The sequence below is a fragment of the Herpailurus yagouaroundi genome, unplaced genomic scaffold, assembly GCF_014898765.1.
Source record: "Herpailurus yagouaroundi ecotype Mexico unplaced genomic scaffold, PumYag 181, whole genome shotgun sequence".
Taxonomy (NCBI): domain Eukaryota; kingdom Metazoa; phylum Chordata; class Mammalia; order Carnivora; family Felidae; genus Herpailurus; species Herpailurus yagouaroundi.
The window spans coordinates 22,475,094-22,481,986 of record NW_024412412.1 but is presented as its reverse complement, the minus strand read 5'-3'; the positions used below and the strand labels follow the sequence as shown (position 1 = coordinate 22,481,986).

Sequence of the window (6,893 nt, the reverse complement as noted above, 5' to 3'; positions counted from 1 at the left end):
AGAACTTTATATGTTGTCCAGCCGCATTACATTTGCAGAAGCCTTTATATATATGTATGTATGTGTTTTTAAAGTTTATTTTTATTTTATTTATTTTGAGAGACAGCAAGTAGGGGAGGGGAAGGGAAGGAGAGAGAGAATCCCAAGCAGGCTCCACATTGGAAGCCCAGAGCCTGACCTGGGGCTTGATCCTATGAACCTTGAGATCATGATCTGAGCAGAAATCAAGAGTCAGAGTCAGTTGCTTAATCAACTGAGCTACCTAGGCACCCCAAAGTGTGTTTGTTAACATAAAAAACTCTTTGCTATTTAACAACAACCACAGAAAGATATCTCATTTGCAAAACAAAGAGCACTTAGAATTAATCCTAAGCAGAATTCTGTGAGTTTTTTGTAAAAAGAAATTATAGAGAAATAAATGGTGATACCTCACTTGAGGACAGGAAAATTGGGCAATTTACAGAAGTCAGTTATTCCTAATTCTAACAAAATTATAATTTTATGATATTTAAACGTCACCACACGGTACCCATTCATTTCTATGAATAGTTAAAATTTCATTAAAACAATTTAGCCATCGAGTTGTGCATACAGGAGGTATATACAAATGGAAGGGACCAGAAGACGATGAATGACAACATTAAATGATTGTCATGGAGTAGTGGAATTAGGTTGATTTTTGTTTTTTCTCATGTTAATTATTTTTTAAGATGCTTTTTTTTTTTCAGGATTTTTTTCACCATGATACTTCATGATAAAAATAATTCCCTGAATTGTACCACCAAATACCAAATTTTATAAAGTTGATTTTTGGGCCACAGTCTCCCCAAATCAGCCTTTGGATAATTTTGGCTCAGATGTATTTGGCATGGAAAGAGCAAACTGTCAAAGGCAATAAACGGGTGGAGCTGAGGGAAGCTACTCCCTGCTGGATTTCAGTGGGTGTGGAAGTGAGCAGAGGACATTGTGGTCTCCTGCTGAGCACACACACAGACCCCAGTTCCGATGTGAGCGAAAACACTGCACGCCCCAGAGTGTTGTAACCATACCTTACCCCGGGACCTTTAGGATCCCCAGTTTGTTGTAGCAACTGAATAAAGCATTTGTGTTACAGAAACTGAATGTAGTTCGCTTATAATGTGTTGATCTACAGACCACTAATTCTCCTGTTTCAAGGCACTTCAGTAGACTTACTAGATGCTGTTTCAAAAAGGCACCTAAAGACAAACTTCAAAATTTGTATATGGCAAGTATTTAATGCATAATAAAACTCTCCTGGGTCGCCTGGGTGGCTCAGTCGGTTAAGCAACTGACTTCAGCTCATGACTTGCAGTTCATGGGTTTGAGCTCCGTGTCCGGCTGTGTGCCAACAGCTCAGAGCCTGGAGTCTGCTTTGGATTCTGTGTCTCCCTCTCTCTCTGCCCTTCCCCTGCTCTCTCTCTCTCTCTCTCTCAAAAAATAAATTAAGAAAATTTTTTTAAAATCTTGAATTAACAGGAAAAATATGTTCTGACACAGTTTAGGATGCTAATCTTCTAATTAAAAAAATAGATGTTAATTTATTGCTTATTTTTCTATATCCACTTATCTATATACGTTGAAATATTTAAAACTACATCTATCCATCTGTGAACACCTGTGATTGTATCGCTCTAAATATGACCCTTTTACCAGGTAGATAAGCAGATGGGTCAGCCACATCCAGCTGGTCACCCCGTTCCTGACAGATGGCTTTCTAATCTATATGTCCCTGTCCATTCCTTCTAGTCTCTCTATAAAAATGTTTTTACTTATCATGATAGCATATGCCAGTAAATTTCACTCTGCCTGGCATATAGTCAGCATGTAAATATTTAATGACTAAATTTGCTAAAACTCCTAGAACTCAGGTTGTTCAGTGTCATCGTCTATCATCTGTTTTGGCACTCTAACATTATATTTAAAAACCAGGTGAGGGGCGCCTGGGTGGCGCAGTCGGTTAAGCGTCCGACTTCAGCCAGGTCACGATCTCGCGCTCCGTGAGTTCGAGCCCCGTGTCGGGCTCTGGGCTGATGGCTCAGAGCCTGGAGCCTGTTTCTGATTCTGTGTCTCCCTCTCTCTCTGCCCCTCCCCCGTTCATGCTCTGTCTCTCTCTGTCCCAAAAATAAATAAAAAACGTTGAAAAAAAAATTAAAAAAAATAAAATAAAATAAAAACCAGGTGAAAGGGTACTACTAAAATAGGACCACCTCAATTCCTGTAAGGAGTGTCTATTTGATTCAGATAGAAAATTTTTCATATGACTTACCTAATAATTTTGGCTGCCATTTTTACTGGAAACTTTAACTACTCCTCTACCCCAAGTATTGCAAAAGCAGAAGAGTTTAATTAAAATTATCATCTTTATAGAATTTGCCTCTAATTATATTCACTTTTATCCCCTTACCAAAAAAGAAAAACAAACAAATAAAAACACCCTGCATTCTTAAGTGGTGTGACCAAGATGAAAGAAAATATTAACCAATAAACTTATCTGGTATCTTTTCCATAGAAAACGTAAAGTGTTATTTACAATTTTTAATATTTTGTGATTAACATTGCATAACATCTACCTTCTAAGGAGAGAATATGGAACATCTAGGAAACATTTTTTTTGAGGGTAAATAGGGATTTTCTTAAAAAAAAAAAACAACTAAACATTCCTTGAATTTTCTTCCTCTTCTGATCGCACAAATTAGCAATATTTTATATCATTCCAAAAAAAGGTAATGTGTTCATCTAGCAAATTATGAACTTCCAACATCAGTAGTTAAAACATTTAAATTATGATGTGAATTGCCATATAATGCCACTAATAAACTGAATTTTAGTTTAAAAATCTCAATGTGTGAAGACTTAATTTTATGTATTAATTTATTGTTTATGTAGTTACACTGGCCACTAGTGCTAATATGGTTTGTGTACAATAAAATTATTATTTTAAAAATATTGTAGGGGTGTCTGGGTGGCTCTGTCAGTTGAGTGACCAACTTCGGCTCAGGTCATGATCTCAAGGTTTTTGAGTTCGAGCTCCGCATTGGGCTCTGTGCGGACAGCTCAGAGACTGGAGCCTGCTTCGGATTCTGTGTCTCCCTCTCTGCCCTCAACCACTCATGCTCTGTCTCTGTCTCAGAAATAAATAAACATTAAAAAAATTTTTTTAAATATTGTATTTAATATGGTACACTAAGCACATGTGGCTTTTATACCTCTTAGACCCCAGTGAAACTTCATTACATGCAAAAAAAAAAATGTAAACAGGCTTGGTAACTATAGGTATGCAATCAACAGCTGCAACTTTTTTTTTTTAAGTGATTTCAATAGACCAAAGTTGTTGGGATCTTATCAGATTAATAACAGAAGAGACAGTTGGGAGGAGGGGGCAGTTATGTTACCTGTGGGAGAATCTGCATTGTGAGAATGGAGGTCTCAGTTCCTGGATTCCCCACAAGGGATTTATGGGAGGATCCGTGTTCCAATAAAGACAGAACGAAAGAACCAAGCACAAAGCAGGTTATTAAGGACACTACATTGGAGAAGGGAGACTGGGCAGGCCCAGAGGGGGCAACAGCCCTGAAGCTACAGAAGTCTTTTCCTTTTACATGAGTGGGGTCTTGGGTCACAGACCAGGTGGTCTCTAATGGAGGTTGCTTCCAGTCATTTGAAGGACTCCATCTACAGGGTGGGAGGGAAAGGTTTTGACCCTACAAGGTTTGTACCAGAACCGTCATGGCTGCCTTCCCCCACTGAGGGGTCTAAAACTGCAATGCAAATGCATTATACTAAGTCTTCGGGTTATGTTGGGGCAGAGGTGGAAGGGAAGAACATTTATTTTGCATCTGTGGCTCTTCATCTGTTAGGCTCTGGGTCTTGGAAAGCACAAGGCCAGGATGTTGAGGGGTCTTAGAAGCCACAAAATCAGGATGCCGTGCCCATGGGTCTTCTAATGTAAAACCTATTTCTCACAGGCCTGGCCTCCAGCTCATGTCTAACTGTCTAGTCTATTAGTCACTCTGTTGATAGCACCTCAACTTGACCAAACAAGACATGGAAAATAAAAAACTCCTTTAGAAACATGGTCATTAAAGAAATGATTCAATAAGCTCTGATGAAAGTATCTGCCTATAGGATAGACACTTGAGACACAGGGTGAAGGTTTACTGGTAAGGGAGAGTAGGAGAGACTCTACATTTTTATACCATTATAGTTTTAATAGGTTTTTGCCAAGTTCTTCAATTACTCTAAAGTAATAACTGAAATATTACACCTAAATATATTTTTCAAAGGTCTGGGAAGGTGAGTGCCTAACTGGTAATTAATATTGGTAAGCTGGGTCCATTTTTGAGTTGGCTGAAATTAATACAAGGAAAAGTATTTTCCTACGTAGATTTCTACCTGCAAAGGTATTACATTCTTTCTAATGGGGAGTCCAGTCAATGCAGAGGAGCTTCGAGTGGAGCCCAAGTCCTTTCCCACTGAGAGCTCCCCTGCGCTAGACAGCCTTGGTGGTTAATTGGCTAAGTAGCCTGATTTTCTTCAATGCATATTTCTATTACTTTCATAATGCCTATAAAACATTAAAATTTTTTTTTAATGTTTATTTATTTTTGAGAGAGAGAAAGACAGAGTGTGAGTGGAGAGGGGCAGAGAGAGAAGGAGACACAGAATCTGAAGCAGGCTCCACTCTCTGAGCTGTCAGCACAGAGCCTGATGTGGGGTTCAAACTTATAGACTGCAAGATCTTGGCCTGAGCCGAAGGTGGATGCTCAATCGACTGAGCCACCCAGGTGCCCCTAAAACATTTTTATTAAAAAAGAAAACTTCAGGGGTGCCTGCATGGTTCAGTCAGTTGAGCATCTGACTCTATTTCAACTCAGGTCATGATCCCAGGGTTGTGGGATCGAGGTCTGTATTCAGACTTAGTGCTGAGCATAGAGCCTCCTTGAGATTCTCTCTCTCCCTCTGCCCTCCCCATCCCCACTCATGCTTTCTAAAATAGAAATTAAAAAAATAAAGAAAAGCTTATAATGATATAAAGATGTGAAATGTGCTCATCAAAATCTGTTAGGTGAAAAATGACTAAAATAAAAAATTGTATGTGATTATTATTACAGCCAAGTAAAGAGAGTAACAAATTGTCTAGGCAAAAAACAAAACAAAAATATGCTGTGTCTTTTATTGGACAAGTAGCTTTAAAATGATACTAACCAGAAAACAACCATCACCAGTTCAGCCCTAGGTCAGCAATTTTAAAACTTTCATCATCTTTATACCACAGACACACATCACCTTAGGAGGAAAAAACGGCGATTTGTGAAGCTATCATTCTAATCTATAAAATGAAGGATTTCGTCAAATGATAGCTAAGGTCCTTCTAACTCTAAAGTGGTTTTTTCCACAGGATTCAAAATAAAATAAAACTTGCAAGAAATTCTAATGCATTAGTGAATGGGATGAGAAGACAATGTACAGGCCATGTTGGATTTCTGAAACTATTTTGGAAACGTGGTTATTTTTTTATTTTAAAACTTCTCACTGGTATTTCCATAGTACAAATCTAGTACTTTCCTGGTTATTTTCACAATATTTCTAACATCTCATTTATATCCTGAATTGAAAAATAAGTGTATCTTCATACCATGTCAAATATTTTTTCATGCATATCATGTGTTTTTGAGACTGGCTATAGCAAGGTCCAAGCTAGGCCTGGATAAGAGTTAACTACCTTTGGAAACAAAGTTTATCAGACCTTATGACACAATTTTAATGAGGTATAGGTTACTAAATGTTACCTTTAAAAATGTCTATGAATTGAAAACATTTATCTTAAAGGCACAATATGTCCCTGTCAAACTTTTACAGCAAAATATTTTAATGTGTCTTTCAAAAAAAAAGATAAAAGAGTGTGGAAGTTAAATAGAAAGTACTGAAAAGGACAGAGAGCAAGCTAATGGTTCTTGTTTTGACGTGAATTTGCAACAGTAATTTTCTTTCCTTTTGAAAAACCTAGAACTAATCAGGGAGGTCTAACAAAAGGGGGAAAAAAGCATGATACATTGCTAATTCCCTTAGTCTTCACAAACACACATGCATGTACACAAAAGTAGATAGACTTAAAACATATAAAACCATTTAAATTTTTTTTTTCAACATTTATTTATTTTTGGGACAGAGAGAGACAGAGCATGAACGGGGGAGGGGCAGAGAGAGAGGGAGACACAGAATGGGAAACAGGCTCCAGGCTCTGAGCCATCAGCCCAGAGCCTGACGCGGGGCTCGAACTCACGGACCGCGAGATCGTGACCTGGCTGAAGTCGGACGCTTAACCGACTGCGCCACCCAGGCGCCCCTAAAACCATTTAGAAATGAGACTATGGTAAAATTAGATGATATGGGGTTCAGGGACGGTAAAAAGTGAGTCACGAAGCTTAATGGCTTTTCATCTATATTGTTACTTGTTATATATTTTTTTCTTGTCTTATTCATTCACCCCATTACCCTGCACCTCAAAATTTAGAACTGCAGCACTCTTCAGATATTTCGGATGTCCTTCTAGAATTTAGAATTTTGCGGTGGCTAAAATTAGGCTATCTCTTATGCCTTTTTCAAAAAAAAATTTTTTTTTATACATGTAGTGTTAAATTTGGAGATATTTCTCAACATGGCTTCAAAAGTAAGGTAAGCAAGTTGCTTTTACTATCAGCATCATATACACTACAGAAAGAAACATCAATGTGCTGGTTAACAGTGGATTGGAACCAATCTTCGATAATGAAACTAGGCAAGAAATAGGAAAGGCAATGGACAAAGTAGATGATGATTTGATCTGTGTGAAATCCTGCCAACAGATTATATGTTTATTATTGATTATATTT

General features: G+C 37.8%; 1 long non-coding RNA gene across 1 annotated transcript; it reads left to right on the top strand.

Annotated features, from left to right (window-relative positions):
- Positions 1 to 1,523: 1,523 nt before the first annotated feature.
- LOC121039968 (uncharacterized) lies at positions 1,524 to 2,432 on the top strand. The gene is made up of 2 exons (XR_005795065.1): positions 1,524 to 1,950; positions 2,200 to 2,432. It is a non-coding gene; the product is annotated as an uncharacterized LOC121039968 (long non-coding RNA).
- The last annotated feature ends 4,461 nt before the right edge of the window (positions 2,433 to 6,893 follow it).